Consider the following 17,206-nt stretch of genomic DNA (forward strand, 5'->3'; position numbering starts at 1 on the left):
GCTAGTAGTCAACTTCAGAAGGAGGAAGCTCGAGCTGCAGCACTTCAGCATCAACGGGGAGTCCGTGGAAAAGGTGGCCAGCTTCAAGTTCCTGGGTCTGCACATAGACACAGACCTCCAATGGAGCTCAAGTACCTTGGAGATTGCAAAGAAGGCCCAACAGCATCTCCATTTTCTTAGAATCCTCCGAAAAATGGACGTGAATAAGGAGGTGCTGATCGTCTTCTATCATTGCTCATTTGGAAGTGTCCTGATATACTGTATCGCTGTGTGGTTCTCCAGCTACAGCATGGAACACAAAACTCACAAGGGGGTCATTAATATGGCTCCTAGGAGCATAGGCTCCTAGGAACTTAGAATACTAAGTCCCTAGGATTCGAAGCATAGGCTCCTAGGAACTGTTGTTCTTTCATTTTGGAAGCTTAGGTTAAACCAAGTGTAGCATTCTCATATGGTGCGACGAGCCAATGATCACACATGTTATTCCGCTGTCTCTTTAGCTTGGAGATGACTGCTGCTGTGGTCAAGTCACGGAGAAGGTCAATCTCAATCCATCCCGAATAGGAATCTACAAGGACCTGATATTGTTTTCCATGCCAGGTGAAAATGTTGGTGGCCACCGTTGACCATGGGAGGTCTGGAAAAGGGTGCAGTTGTAGCGGTTCTCTCTGCTGATGTGTCTTAGTGCTGCTGCACACTGTGCAAGAGAGCAGCTCTTCCGTGATGTCTTTTGACATTACTGCCCAAAAGATGAAACTCCTAGCTCTGCGCTTGGTTGCTTCTGTACCTGGATGGCCTTTGTGTAGGATGTTGATGTATTCTTTGTGCAGGGACTGGTGAATGACTGTTTTGTGGCTTTTCATGATGTTCCCATCCTCCACGCTGAGTTTATCAATGTGAAGATAGCTTTAGGTACTATATGTGACTGTCACATAGTGATGGGTACCGGTATCCGGTGCCATTATGGCACCGGTTCTGACATAAATGATAGTAACCAGACTGAAAAGCAGCGCACATTTCGGTGCTTTATTTCTGTGCTTTTTTTTTCTGTGTTTTTTTTTTTCCTGAGATGTCATACACTTTGGATTCTAGCCAATCATTTTACCTTTCCAAGGATAGTAGGCGGGCCCAGGTACGTACGTTCTTTTAGAACAGAGCTACAGTTTAAAAACTCCCAAGGTGAAGCGGTCAAAGTCTGGCGGTACTTCACAGCAAAAGATGCAAACTCAGCAGCCTGCAACAAGTGCTTTAAGGTGAAGGTAACACCTCGAATCTGATGAAACACCTGGCGACGCATAGCATTTTTTTTAAAAGCCAAGAAATGCACCGCATTTGATAGCTTGCTGCAAGACCTCACACTGAGCACATCTATTGCGGGTGTGGTGCCTGTTATCGGACCCGGAGTTAGCAAAATCCCCCAAAAACCCGAAGAGTAGAGTCCTGGCCCCTAGCCCTGCCAGTGTAGCAGAAATGATGACGGATGATGATGGCAGCAGCAGCCGTTCTTCTCTGGGTGAGTAGCTTAATGTTGTTCGTGTGTAATTTACATTGAGTAGGCTAACCACGTTATTCAATTAATGCACGTAAGGTGAACTAGCAAACACCGTCGTAGTTACATGCGGCTGTCTTCTTGTTTGAGTGATACACAAAGTTTGTGTTTTCTATTGTTTAAGCACCGGTTCCAACCAAAGGAGGTATGTTGTATCAACAGAAAAGGCTAACTTGGTTATCATTTTGCAGAAAAAAAGAGACTGCTAAAAATAAAAACATAAGAGGTTTTTGGACAAAGTTTGTGTTCTCCATTCCTTAAGCACCGGTCCGAGCACCGTTTAAACACTGGCACTGTTTCAAAAGTACTGGTTTGGCACCAGTATCGGACAAAACCTAAATGATTCCCATCCCTACTGTCACTGCACTATCATAAAATTGTTAGCTGGCGCCAGTGTGCTCGGCTTGCCGTCTCCGTCTCTGTCTACGTCCTCGTCTTCTGTTGTTTTTCGTCCTTTTGCTCATATGCTATTCTGGTGGCTTTGCTTTGATTACCTATGACCAGCTTACTCTTTTAAGTCTTCGCCCACTTCATACTTATGGGCCGGACCCCTACAGGCCAGAACCGTGTTGGAGGGTCAGTGATGCCATCTCAACACAGACGGATTCTCTCTCTGGTTCATGCTGCCTACCTCTGCCTCATTTTCAGCGTAGACGCCGTAGGAAGCGGGGCAAACACAGCGGTGTCCGTGTATGGATAAAGGCTCATCTTAAAGCACGGGTCGAGCCTGGCTTTGACTTCACCGTCAGAACCTTTCGTCCTTCCTCCGCTTCCCAGGAGCAGTTCACTTTTAGACTGCTCAATCATCAATGGATTTGCCCTGCTGAAAGTCAAGCATACCCAGCCCTTCCGGTGACCTGCTTGCCAGCTCGGAGTTGGCTTAAGGCTACCAGAGGTGGCGTGCGTTATGGCAACCTGCGCCCCCGAGATGTGCCTCTAACCTCGACCTGGCGTCTTCGGCCTGGATGCCATTATTAAATGTTAGGTCGTTGATGAACAAGACTTTTATCATGAATGACTTTTTTACCACTACAGGTCTGGATTTACTGCTCCTGACGGAAACCTGGATTCGTCCTGGTGAGTCCTTTCCCTTTTCTGAGCTCCTTCCCCCGGACTGTGCTTTTTTCAGCTCACCGAGACTTTCGGATCGGGGTGGAGGACTTGCGGTGGTCTTAAGGAATAAATTCCGGATACGGCAGCTGGCCCCACCTATGTTTGTTAGCTTTGAAGCACAATTATTGGAACTTGCTGGTCCCCCCCTGGCTACCGTCCTCCGAAATACAACAAGACTTTTATCAATGATTTTGCTGACTTCTTAGGATCTATTTGCTTAAATTATGACCGTCTTCTTATTGCTGGTGATTTTAACATTCATATCTGTTGTAAAGACGATAGGCTTGCTAAAGACTTTCTTGTTTTAGCTGATTCTTTTATCCTCACTGAAGATATGCGTAGCTTATTTGAGAGTTTAAAAATGTGTTAGGTAGGATGTAGAATTATTGTAGATACACTGACACTGCCCTGGATGCAATAAAGGCCTGAGTGTGTCATGAATTTAGGAGTAGATTTCTAGGAGGTCCTCCCCCACTTTGAACTGCGAAAGTAAGACAAAGAGAAGTTAATGTTGAGTGGAAATTCCCCAGGCGAGACATGGGTGTGGGTCTCAGTGTTTGTAATATGTTAACTCTGTTTTCTATGTTGTGTAGAGGAATTTGGTTTAGCTTAGGTGAGGAGATTACTTTTATGACCCCCAGGAAGTCAGGTATACAGAGACACACACAGTGCTTTAACTGTTACGACACACCCACACCTACATGCACAGTCACTCACGTGCACTCACATAGACACACGGGTACGCGCACACACAGGCACTCACGTGCTCGTGCATACACACACAGACACACAGAGTTTGCAGCACACCATGGGGGTTTTATGATGGGGTCACTTCTATAAAGCTGGCTGTAACTTACAAAGAGGTGGAAGATTCTGCAGAGGGACACCGGCCTTGCACATCTCCCCTTCTAGAAGATGCATGCTTAAATGAAATATGAATAAAGATGAATAAAGGTTTTGTGAAATGACTACTGAGTTCCGGTGCCGTCTCTGGATGCTTCGAGGAATAAAAAGAACCAGGTGAAACTGATTTCGTAACATCACTCAGTGGGTAAATACTCCAACCCACTCTAAAGGTCACACGCTTGATTTCGTTTTCTCTCATGAATTGGACCTTTGTGTCAGGGACACTAGCAACACTGGGATTTCTGACCAATTTCCAGTCCTTTTTGATGCTGATCTATGCGAAACTGATCTGAACCTTGGGGGCCCTCGACGCCTTGGCCGTTTCATTGATTCTGGGACTGTGGCTGAATTTTCTGCGTTTTTCTCTGAATCTGTGCTCCCTGATACGGCTGGCATCACACAGTCTTTATTTGATGACTTTGCCAACTCCCTACTTGCTACAGTGGGGCAAAAAAGTATTTAGTCAGCCACCGATTGTGCAAGTTCCCCCACCTAAAATGATGACAGAGGTCAGTAATTTGCACCAGAGGTACACTTCAACTGTGAGAGACAGAATGTGAAAAAAAAATCCATGAATCCACATGGTAGGATTTGTAAAGAATTTATTCGTAAATCAGGGTGGAAAATAAGTATTTGGTCAATAACAAAAATACAACTCAATACTTTGTAACATAACCTTTGTTGGTAATAACAGAGGTCAAACGTTTACTATAGGTCTTTACCAGGTTTGCACACACAGTAGCTGGTATTTTGGCCCATTCCTCTATGCAGATCTTCTCGAGAGCAGTGATGTTTTGGGGCTGTCGCAGAGCAACACGGACTTTCAACTCCCGCCACAGATTTTCTATGGGGTTGAGGTCTGGAGACTGGCTAGGCCACTCCAGGACTTTCAAATGCTTCTTACGGAGCCACTCCTTTGTTGCCCGGGCGGTGTGTTTTGGATCATTGTCATGTTGGAAGACCCAGCCTCGTTTCATCTTCAAAGTTCTCACTGATGGAAGGAGGTTTTGGCTCAAAATCTCACGATACATGGCCCCATTCATTCTGTCCTTAACACGGATCAGTCGTCCTGTCCCCTTGGCAGAAAAACAGCCCCATAGCATGATGTTTCCACCCCCATGCTTCACAGTAGGTATGGTGTTCTTGGGATTATTAGATTATTCTGTTATTATAGGTTACCTTATATATGTAATCAAAGTAGTTGAATTAGAATACTGCTGTAGATCATATTATACCCTTTAATATAGAGTGTGTGATCTGTATGTAGTTTAGTTCTCATTATACTTTTGAGTTAACAGAACATATTCACATATTAGTTCATTAGATAAATGTGCATCACTCTGTATCCTTGATCTGCTGGGAATGTGTTACACTGTTTTCTTGACATGCTCTATTGTTGAATCATAAAAAGAAGGTTGTAAGCAGGAGACTTGGTGTCTAAGACAGGGGAGATAGACCACATTCCATACCCCCACCTTTACAGAGAGCAGAGAAAGACAGGGAGCCGAGGTCATAACTTAGGCCCCATAACAGAGAAAGAATGTGATGTTTGGTCTTTTACGACTAGGTGGGGGCCGTTAGAGGGTATAAGAAGCTGTGTAAACCGTCACCATTTTGAGACTTGCTGTGACCCTCTTCAGGCACGTCTCCCCATCATGATGGTTCTAAATGCTCTTTGTGTTGAATTGTATGGAAATAAATGATTGTTGATTGAGCATTTATACACCGAGTATTGTCCTTCCTTCAGCCCAAAGATTCAAAGAATTGGGAGATTTCAACAGGATGCAACTCAGTATTCTTCTTCCTCCAAACACGACGAGTTGAGTTTATACCAAAAAGTTCTACTTTGGTTTCATCTGACCACATGACATTCTCCCAATCCTCTGCTGTATCATCCATGTGCTCTCTGGCAAACTTCAGACGGGCCTGGACATGCACTGGCTTCAGCAGCGGAACACGTCTGGCACTGCGGGATTTGATTCCCTGCCGTTGTAGTGTGTTACTGATGGTGACCTTTGTTACTTTGGTCCCAGCTCTCTGCAGGTCATTCACCAGGTCCCCCCGTGTGGTTCTGGGATCTTTGCTCACCGTTCTCATGATCATTTTGACCCCACGGGATGAGATCTTGCGTGGAGCCCCAGATCGAGGGAGATTATCAGTGGTCTTGTATGTCTTCCATTTTCTGATGATTGCTCCCACAGTTGATTTTTTCACACCAAGCTGCTTGCCTATTGTAGATTCACTCTTCCCAGTCTGGTGCAGGTCTACAATACTTTTCCTGGTGTCCTTCAAAAGCTCTTTGGTCTTGGCCATGGCGGAGTTTGGAGTCTGACTGTTTGAGGCTGTGGACAGGTGTCTTTTATACAGATGATGAGTTCAAACAGGTGCCATTCATACAGGTAACGAGTGCGGGACAGAAAAGCTTCTTACAGAAGACGTTACAGGTCTGTGAGAGCCAGAGATTTTCCTTGTTTGAGGTGACCAAATACTTATTTTCCACCCTAATTTACGAATAAATTCTTTACAAATCCTACCATGTGAATTCATGGATTTTTTTTTCACATTCTGTCTCTCACAGTTGAAGTGTACCTCTGGTGCAAATTACTGACCTCTGTCATCATTTTAGGTGGGGGAACTTGCACAATCGGTGGCTGACTAAATACTTTTTTGCCCCACTGTATATGCACCTCCATACTGGACTGTGGCCCCTATAAAAGTGAAATGTCCTAGAAGCTGTTCCCGACCTTGGTTAAATTACTCTACACGTGCTCTACGCCGTACCTGCTGTCAAGCTGAGAGGCGGTGGAAAAAGGATAGGCTCCAGGTGTCCCTTGACATTTTACGCAGGACGCGCTTGGAATTCCAGAAATCTGCTAAGATGGCTAAAGCGGCTGTTCTGTCAGCCATCGTTACGAATAATAGTCATAATGCACGCGTTTTATTCAATATTTTTAACTCCTTGGTTAACCCTTATCCTGAAGCATCGTGACTGGCTTCATCAGCTCTTTGTGAGCAGTTCTTAAATTACTTCACTGATAAAATCTCCACCTTAAGAGCCTTAAAAGCCTCGGGGTGTCCCAAGCCCCCACTTTACGCTGCTCTATGACACTTGCTCAGTTCGAACCAGTGTCACTTCCTGTCCTTAAGGGAATCATTGATCGTCTAAAAAAACTTAAATTCTGCATTTAATGTAATTGGGCCTTGTATATTATCACTGATCAATCTTTCTTTGTCAGTGGGTTGTGTTCCGGCTGCCTTTAAACATGCCGTAGTGAAACCTCTTCTTAAAAAGCGTTCCCTAGATCACTCAAATCTCGCTAATTACAGACCTATCTCGCAACTTCCGTTCCTGTCAAAAATCCTCGAGAAGATTGTCCTATCACAACTTCAGACCTATCTGAATGAGAATAACATCTGGGATAAATTTCAATCTGGGTTTAGACTGCGCCATAGCATGGAAACGGCTCTCTTGAGGGTCTTCAATGATCTTCTTTTAATTACTGACTCTGGGCACCCCGCTGTCTTAGTTTTGTTGGACCTGTCTTCTGCTTTTGATCTTGTGACCATAATATCCTCTTAATGAAGCTTGAACATCTGGTTGGCATTACGGGTATGGCTCTTAGTTGGTTTAAATCCTACTTATCGGAGAGGTCCTCTGTCACGATGGGTACCTACTCCTCTTCCATTGCCCCCGTTACCTGTGGTGTCCCTCAGGGGTCTGTGCTGGGTACTATGCTGTTTTCTCTACATATGTTACCCATTGGTCGTACTATTGAAAAGTACAAACTCTCTTATCATTGCTACGCAGATGACATTCAAATTTATTTTGAATTGACCAAGGATGAAACTTCATCGATGCTTCGCTTCTTCGATTGTATAAGTGAAGTTAACGACTGGCTGCTGAGCAATTCTCTTATCCTTAATGACAAGAAAACGGAAATTGTAATATTTGATAGTCATACCCCTACAGCCCATCTAACTGGTGTCCTCGGGACCTTTGCTGATTATTTTTCTGATTCCGCAAGTAATTTGGATGTTTACCTGGACGTCTCTTTTAAGCTTGACAAGCATGTGTCCTCTGTTATTAAATCTTGTTTCCATCAACTTGGATTAATTTCTAAGGCTATGCCATACTTACCACATGAGGATCTAGAAAAGCTTGTCCATGCCTTTGTCACATCCAGGTTAGACTACTGCAACTCCCTATACACTGGGCTTCATTCTGCCCTTCTTCATAGATTGCAACTCGTCCAAAACGCCGCGGCTCGCCTTCTAACTGGTACTCGTAGGGTTTGAGTCTATCACCCCAATTCTCACTGGCCTTCACTGGCTCCTAATTAAACACTGCATTGATTTTAAAATCCTACTGCTTATAAAATCATAAATAACATTGCACCCAGCTACCTTATTGATCTCCTTAGTGTGCATACTCCCAGTAGAACGCTGGGTCCTACAGCAGGCCTTTTAACTGTTCTTTCTTGCCCTCCACTTTCCTCTCTTTTGCTTATATTGTTTTATTGTTAAGTCTTGCTTGCTTATCTGCGTACTTGTATGCTTGGTTAATCAATGCCTGCCATCTGCTAGCTTATCTGCATTTGTATTTTACTACTGTTTTATTGGTTTATGTGAAGCACTTTAGCTACCTCTGGTTTTAAATGTGCTATACAAATAAAGTTGTATTGTATTGTATTGTATCTCTGTATGGAGAAAACAGGGCTAGAGCGGGCTGTACTTGGCTCTCTCTGATGGGCCATCCTCGCTGGATGACTGTGCTGAGGGCTTGTAGCACATCATCTCGGGCTGTGTGCTGTCTTAGCTCCTCCAGGCAAGTAACATCCTCTGGAGCCAGGCAAGGGCGACATGGATGGGCTTTTTCATTATGGTCACCAGGGGTTGGCGGTCAGTTTTGACGACTGTTGCTTTGCCATAAACATAATCTTCGAACTTCGTGCAGGCGAACACCACGGCGAGGAGCTCCTTCTCTATCTGGGCATATTGCGTCTCTGTGTCCATGAGAGCACGCGATGCGAAGGCCACCAGTCTGCCATTTTGCAAACATGCACCGCCTAGTCCATAGCATGATGCATCACATGTCAGTGTAACTGGCTCCTTGACGTTATAATATGCCAATACTGGTGGGCTGGAGAGGCATGATCTGAGGTGGCTCTTTGTGGGTCAGTTTCCTTAGAGGTGCGGTGATTTCACTAAGGTTCGGTATGTAACTGACCATAACGAGGAAGCGCTGTAGTGACGTGATATCTGTGGGCACTGGCATTGCTCCTATTGCCATGGTTTTGGAGGGGTCTGCTTTTAGGCCGTCCTTTGTGAAGATGTGGCCCACATATGACACTTGGTGTAGGCAAAATTTGCACTTGTCAGGGTTTAGCCTGAGCTTGATCTCCCGTGTACATGTCAGCACTTTTTTCAGGTTGGCGTCATGTTCGACCACCCCATTTCCTCAAAATGATGATGTCATCCACGATGACAGAGCATGGGTAACCGGCAAACAGAGCTGACTTGCAGAGCTGATGCCAAAGGGTATCCCTAGAAACCTGTGTTGCCCAAATGGAGTGCCAAATGTCATCAGCATTGAGGACTTCTCGTCGAGGCGTATTTGCCAGAACAAGTTTTTGCATCTAGCACAGAGAACACTGTTGCTCCTGACATCTGTGCTGCCACTTCAACGCTGTGCTTTGAGTGGTGAGGTCTTTTCAGTGCTGTGTTGAGGTCTTTTGGATTTATGCACAGTCTGAGCTCACACTTGTCTTTCTTGTGTGCTGCCACCATTGAGGACACCCAGTCAGTAGGCTCAGTGACTGGTGTTACAACGCTGATGCGTTGCATGCGTTCAAGTTCTGCTTTGACTCTTTCTTGCATCGCGACAGGGATGCGGTGAGCTGAAGGGAACACAGGCTGTACATCAGGGTCTAGCATCATTGAGTATGTGACTGGAAGTTCCCCCAGTTCATCACCGAACAGGTCTTGGTACTGTGTGAGTATGTGGGAGCTGAAATCTATGCTTCTTTCTGTGCTGCCCTGGTGGACCTCAGGGCTCATTTTTACAATGCCCATATCCATGGATGTTTGAAATCCTAGCAGTGGTTGTACTTCTCTGTCCACCAAAAAGAAAGGCAATGTGTGACACTGCTCCTTTAAGCAACAAGGTAGTGTAACAGTGCCAGTGGTCTGAATTCTCATGCCTCAATAGGCAACAAGGCTCACAGGATTCTCTTGTTGACAGTGTGTCTTCTGCCATTCACTGTTTTGAAAGTGACATGACATTGTATTTCGCCCCTGTATCTACTTTCATCTCAGTAGGCTCGCCATTTATGTGTATTGTGACAAATCCCTCGTCTTTCTTATTGGCTTTAGCGTGGATGCAATCGATCTGGCTGTCAATTTCTATGCCATCCACGTAAAATGTTTCATCTTGAAGTGGCAGCTCACTTGCTGTTAATTTGTGACAGTCTGTGGGAATGAAAGGGGCTTAGGCTTGTGCTTGCTGTTCAGAATGGGCTTTACTGTGTTGACACTGGTAGCTTGTGTCGCTAGTGTATTGCTATTTTTTTCAGTCATAGTGTATTCGACACACAGAGATCGCTTTAGCAAGTGTCAACTTGCTGTCTCTTAACAGAGCCTTTCTTAATGTGTCGCTAATGACACCACAGACAATACGATCACTGAGCAGTTCATCAGTGAGGTCCCCAAAGTAACAATATTTAGCCTTGATCTTCAAATCACTGATGAATGATTCAAGTGTCTCACCTGGCTTCTGATTTCTGGTGTAGAACTTGTGTCTTTCCATCGTCCTGTTGTGCTGTGGATTGCAGATTTCACAAAACTTTGCCTTCAAACATTCCAGATCCTCTCTCGACTCAGCAGCAGTGAGTATCTCTTCATCTGCACCAGCTACGCGAACGGCAGGAACATAAACAACTGAGCATTCTCGTTCAATGGCATCTGGTCCAGAATATTCAGGAGAATGTAAGCCCTCGTCTTTGCCGGCTTGTCAGAGTGGGCAGTGGCGATGAAAATATCATATTCCCATTCAAAAACACGCCAATTCTCAGCAATGTTCTCATCAAAAACCAGAGGGTCAGGTTTGCGAAATCTGTCGCCATGATGGGGCGACTTTTTTTTTTAAATTTTATTTCTTTAGCGGCTGGTCCAACATAGTGCAGGATAAGCAATGCGGTATCCGGAGAGGGATATAAATATAGTCCGTGCCATCTTCTGACACCATGTAGCATTCTCGTGTGGTGCGACGAGCCAATGATCAGTCCAGATGTTATTCTGCTGTAAACTTTTTAATGCGTACTCCAGCACACAATAAACATAATGGCTGAACACCGGAAGAACATACAGTAACTCCCCCCATACCGGTTGGACTAGCCCACACAGCTATAAACAAATATTGCTTGGCGATCATTTAACCAAATTATCTACACCAAGGTCTAACCATAGCATACACTGGTGTAAAAAAGTGTTTGACCCCTTCCTATTTTCTTTTTTGTATGTTTGTCACACTTAAATGTTTCAGATCATCAATCAAATTCAAATATTAGACAAAGATAACATAAGTAAACACAAAATGCAGTTTCTATATGAAGGTGTTTATTATTAAGGGGGAAGTTAATTTATAACATAAATTATGTTATAATTTATTTTTATAACATAAATTAACTGTGGTGTGTTACATCTCTGGAAAGCAGAGTTCAAATTTCTCTAGCCACACAGTGGCCTGATTACTGTTACAACTGTTCTCAATGAAGAAATCACTTAAATAGGACCTGACTGATAAAGTGGAGTAGACCAAAAGATCCTCAAAAGCCAGACATAATGCATGGTCCGTAGGTGTCCACATTTATGATTCTAATTGCTAAATGACGAGTGACCAGATTCAATCCTCTGTTACTTAAGTCCTTTGCTGGGTCTAACTTTCCTCCCAAGCTTATTACTCTCTTGGTTATTCAAGCCACGTCTCTAGCTTTCAGCATGGAGCTGGCTGGCCAGATTAGCTTACCTGCAACCAATGCTGGAAATCAGATAACAGCTGATAAGGCAGAAAAGGGGGAAGATGAAAAAAGCTGGGCATAATGTCATAGCTTCACTGCTTTAGCAGTTGATTGCAATGAAAACACTGGACAAGGACTCTGTTTTGGAATTCAATAAAGGTACAAGAAAGTTCAGCTTGTTCCTGAATCTGAAAGTTCTCTGCCAAGGTCATATACGCATATGAAGTGTACAAATATTGAGAGGGCGAATAAAAATAATAGAGTTTTCCTTCTCTTCCACTTTTCTGACATTCTAGCACTTACCTCGGGGCAAGAACGGAAAAAAGCAGCCAATAGCTTTGATGGGAGACAGCTACAGCAATAAATATTTTATGCTATTGATGGGCTTTTGTGCTCAGAAGAAGAGTTATGGAACCAGTACAGCCTAACATAATAACAGGTAGTTTCTTGCCAGCAGGCTGAATCTGCATTTGTGTTTTTAGTAATGTTTGAAAAAGGTGATAGGTCTGATACTGAGTTAAAAAAAAATTTCAGAAATACTTTAGGAACCTGCTGAACTCACTAGTGAAAGAAGTCCTTTCAATTTAAAAAGTTCTAAACATCAGTAAACGTCTTCTGAGACACTTCAACAGATGGTGCCAAGCCTTTTTAAGAAAGAAAATTTAGCTGCTGATTTGCATAAATGGAAGCGCTTCCCATAAAACATGTGCAATGTTTTAAAAATAAATGGAAACCACATAAAACAAAAGTCAAATGTTGTCATTTAACCTTCATGTATAACAAATGTGGTAAGAAATATAGGACTATCATCCTGGCTGTCATTCTTCTACTTAGACTCTGTTCCCACTGCCTTTTGGATGTTATTTTTTATTTCTCAGAGAGTGGAAAAAGAAAGAAAGAAAGACCTTTAACATCCAATTTTATTCATATAACAATTCACACACACACACTTAAATCCATGTGAACTTGTCAAAACATAGAACGAATAGTAATGCAAGTAACACTATACACTAATTATTCATTTTTAAAAAAATGAATAATTAGCTTCAGATTTTACTTTTCTGTCCAAATCTGTCTCAAATTTTTTACTTAATCTTATTTCTGGTGCATTCACAGCCACATGCAGACACATCTGAAGAGCACCTTGGCTAATCAGTGTAAATTCACACTGGTGATAAAGCTGAGTGTGGAAGGGTAGCAATTTTTGGCACTTTGTGTACACCTGTGAGCATGAACGTGCTTGTTTTTAAAAGGTTCCTTCATGTAATGATCTGTTAGAGGGTGTGGGGGAGCCACAGCCCTGTCCACCAGGGCATGAAGCAGGTATGGAGGAGATCAAAACTCCAGACATCCAGAGGCCCCCAGAACACAAGAGACCAAGGAAGACCAACAGAGGGGCAGCCGCGCCACTGTCCCAGAAAGAGCTAAGGAGAGTTCCAGGCGAGGGGTCACTCAGCAGCCGCGGAGCAGAAGCCAGGGGGAGTTGCAGTGATGTGCCCGGGAGCTCCGCCGGCAGCCAGCTGTGCCAGAGTGACTGAGCCCCAGGCCGAGAGGCCGGGGGCACCCCACCCCCGAAGTGGCCCGAGCGAGCCCCAGGCTCCAGGCCCCGATAAGCAGCCACCAAGGAGTGAGCCGGTGTGTACCTGGACGTCTATCCCCGGACACAAAGACCCACCAATGCACCGATGTCTCAGGGCATCTGCCACTGGCAGGGGAAGTGGTGGGGGGTGATAGGCCTCCATACCTTGGAGGGCCTGAGATGTCCCCAGAGAGGTGGCATCTGATACCCAACCTGACATATAGACACAGAAATACAGGCACACACAGATACAAACATCCATTCTCACCCTCATGCTCTCATATGCAATTACTCCACACTCACCCAACGTGGAGACAGACATAAAGAGACGCTGTACACACAATCACACTCCCCAAGCGTACTCTACGAACTGGGTCTAGGTACCCTTGCCCCTGGAGGGGGAAACTGCACCACCAAACTGGTGTTACCCTTTTCCCTGCGGTGGGGAGATGCAGACCGCCCCGACTCCGCAGCAGCAGGGAGGCCCCACATTCCAGACCCCAGTCGGATGGCCAACTCCTCCTCCTGGTCCCCCGCTCCAGCAGGCCGCAGAAAACGGGGGTGAGAGAAGACTCCAAACCTCCCTCCGCCCGCTCATATGTAGTGTTGATGCATGTGTGTTCTAAGGTGCATTTAAAACCCAGGAGGGCATGGAGCTACCTGCCAGAGAGCAGCAGGTAAGCGCATAGCCCCTCCTGCTAGCCCTCAATGTCTACGTGTATTTAAAATTGAGAGGTGGGCAACGACGCCAGGGGTGAGGTGTACACCCTGATGGTAATTTGGAGTCCATGTAGCGTGCCCACCCCCAAGATCCTATATGTATGTGTAATGAGAGTGTGAGTAATGTGAATGTCTAAGTTGTGGGATAAAATTGAGGCAGAGGCAGCCAGAAGGGGACAGAGGGGGGGATGCCCCCCTGCACCCTGGTGACACACCTTTACCCCAAGGCCCTGCATGTGTGGGTGGTTGTGGTGGAGCGGGAAGAGGGAGGCAGCTGGAGATGGGGAGGGAAGGAAGGGAGGGGCAAGTGACCCCTCCCTGGGGCCAGCTCCCCCGCTGACCCCAGTAGGCACTCCCATACTCTGCGACCCACCAGGGAAAAGGGGGCCCAGGCCCATCCGGACCGGGGCCCAGTGCAGCAGCGCCGCCCGGCCCCACAGAGCCCGGGACAGTCCACCCAACCCCACCACAGAGAAAACTGCACCCACTCATTTTCCAGACTACATAAGACAATAGACGCCCAGGCTGAGATCTTCCTCCACCTCTCCTGTATCTCCCCCTCCTGCAGAGTGAGTTCCTGAAGAGAGGCGAGCTCCTGCAAGATGTAACAACCTCCCCCACCAGTCGAAGAGCCCCCCAGGTGGCTCGATGCACTGGCGGCATCCTGCGCCAAGGCTGGGCCCCCATACACCCACCCGCCCACACACCAACCAGGACCCAAGCCCGGAGACGGAGCACCCCCACAACCCGACGCCCATCCGGGACCCACCCTGGGGCAGCCAGGCTACCAGGTCAGTAACCCACCGCCGGCAGCACAGACCCTCCCCGCTGCATGCAGCCACGAGGAAACCGTCACCTAAGAGCCAACAGAGCCCTTAATAGGCCATGACCGCTACCCCGGGTTGAGCCCTCCAAGGAAAATGCTCCTGGGGAATCCCCCAACGCCCTAAGCCTGTCCCCTACCAATCACAACAGCGAAGGTGGGACTAAACTATGACCACCCACCCCCACTAGGTGATGGAGCTGATCAAAGGAGCCCAGCGCAATTGATCTAATGTGGTGGCAGAGGCTGTATCAAGACTAATGTAATCTCTAAATATCTTTTTAGCTGTGGTTAGCTGGATGTCAGTCTTATGTTACAGCAGCTGTGTCGAGCTCGAGCTGCGAGTCATATTTTCGGCGCTACGTTGTAGTGAGATAAGTTTGTGGGTGTTTTGTGCAGCTTCAGCTGTCTGCTCGCTGGTTAGCTAGCGTGAGCTATAAGCTAACAGCTAGCTTGGTTAATGACGCTAGAGTTCCACGCACATGCAAACAGCTCGTCTCTACTGCTTTAACTGTTAAAACAGAAGGCAGTACTGCGGGTGACAGGATTTATTATTTGAAACAGCAGCTTGTTTAGTTTAAACAGTCTGCATTAAGCTGGGCAAACACTGTGCGATTTTTTTTCAGTCACGTTATTCAGCTCCTGCTCAAACTGTACAATTAAATCTCAGGGGTTAGAAGTTCATAAGTCACGATGCAGGGTCTCACACTGTCATGTTTCGGCTGTGTGGCAGGCAGGAGAGGACCCAAACGCAAACTCACGGAGACAAAACGTAAACTCAAAAACACAGCTTTAATGCTGGCAAAAGGTGAAACACAAAAACAGTACTAAACTGGGAAAGCTCAACATAAAGTATACCAGGAACCACGGGGAGAATCACACACAGCATGAGGGAGACTACGACACAGAACTGAGGGAGACGCAGACATAAATACACAGAGGATTAACGAGGGAAGTGGGAGCACACCGGGAACACAGGTGACACTGATAATCATAACGAGACATGGCAGGAGTGAACACAACACTGACGGGAGACGGGCAAAGTAAAACAGGAAGTACAGAGGTTCAGACAGGAGGAGAGAGAGCACGGGGAGAACACAGACATAACGGGCTGGGGAAAACATAGAATAAAACGCAAAGAGAGACGAGGGCTCATAAATACACAGAGGGGCACACAGGGGGTAAGAGTCACGAAGGGAAAACACTTAGGGAACAACACAACAGGGCAACTCAGGAAACATGGCCTAAATAAGGAACGAAATACAAAAATACAAGAAACTAAGAATACTGGGCCCACGTGGCCCAGGACCATGACATCACCCCCCCCCGCAAGGGCTGGCACCAGACAGCCCAAACACAGAAAAACAAAACCAAACAGAAAACGACCCAGGGCGGGCGGCGGGGGCCCAGGACGGAGGGCTCGGAACAGAAAACAAAAGAGCACAGTAAACACCGGAGCCCAAGAAAAACAACCCAAAAACACAGTGCAGTTCAGGGGGCCGACCACGCGGACGGCAATGGTGGAGACGTGGAAACAGTTCAGGGGGCCGGCCGTGTGCAAGGCAACGGTGGCGACGAAGGAGACGACGGAGCAGTTCAGGAGGCCGGCCGCGCGGAGGGCAGCAGCGGCGGCGAAGGAGACGACAGAGCAGTTCAGGAGGCCGGCCGCGCGGAGGGCAGCGGCGGCGGCGAAGGAGACGACGGAGCAGTTCAGGGGGCCGGCCGTGCGGAAGGCAGCAGAAGGCAGCGGAAGGCAGCGGCGGCGGCGAAGGAGGCGGAGCAGTTCAGGGGGCCGGCCACGCGGAAGGCAGCGGCGGCTCTCCAGTGTTAGGCATGCTGGCCATGGCCCAGTGGGCACAGGACCAGTCGAGGCAGGACCAGACGAGGCAGGACCAGACGGTGGCGATGCGGGGGCCGGACCAGGCGACGGCGAAGCAGGAGCTGAGGCTGAGGCCGGACTGGGCGAAGCACAGGCCGAAGCAGGACCAGGCGGAGCAGAAGCAGAGGCCGACGCCGGTCCGGGCGACGTTGAAGGCGACGCAGAGGCCGGACCAGGCGAAGCACAGGCTGAAGCTGGACCAAGAGGAGCAGAAGCCAAAGTCGAAGCTGGACCAGACGAGGACGAAGACCCCGAGGCTGGGCCAGACGAGGACGAAGACCCCGAGGCTGGGCCAGACGAAGATGAGGCTGAAGCCGGAGTCGAGGCTGGGCCAGATGAAGATGAGGCTGAAGCCGGAGTCGAAGCTGGACCAGGCGACGGTGAAGCAGAGGCCGGACCAGGCGTAGCAGAAGCCGAAGCTGGACCAGGCAACGGCGAAGCGGCCGCAGGTGGCGGCTGGACAGGCTCCTCGGGCCCTCCAGCTGACGCGGCGTGAGGCTGAACGGGCCCCTCGGGCCCTCCAGCTGACGTGGCATGAGGCCGGACGGGCTCCTCGGGCCCTCCAGCCGAAACAGGCGGCGGCGTGGGAGCAGCGGAGTGCTGAGCAGACTGTTGAGCGGTT

At 47.3% G+C, this 17,206-nt stretch overlaps 1 protein-coding gene and 1 long non-coding RNA gene across 3 annotated transcripts in view; both read right to left on the minus strand.

The window, feature by feature from the left end:
• ca10a (carbonic anhydrase Xa) overlaps nt 1-17,206 on the minus strand; it is a 339,642-nt gene that overhangs the window by 52,263 nt on the left and 270,173 nt on the right. The window lies entirely within an intron of this gene.
• Nucleotides 1,738-12,726, minus strand: LOC120736592. 2 transcript variants are annotated; one of them, XR_005696538.1, is made up of 2 exons: nt 12,714-12,726; nt 1,738-1,904 (listed from the first exon to the last, which is right to left on the minus strand). It is a non-coding gene; the product is annotated as an uncharacterized LOC120736592 (long non-coding RNA). The 2 variants fall into 2 exon arrangements; XR_005696540.1 differs by lacking the exon at nt 12,714-12,726 and adding an exon at nt 4,748-4,759.

The sequence above is a fragment of the Simochromis diagramma genome, unplaced genomic scaffold (genome assembly GCF_900408965.1).
Source record: "Simochromis diagramma unplaced genomic scaffold, fSimDia1.1 OVJJ01000371.1, whole genome shotgun sequence".
Lineage (NCBI taxonomy): Eukaryota > Metazoa > Chordata > Actinopteri > Cichliformes > Cichlidae > Simochromis > Simochromis diagramma.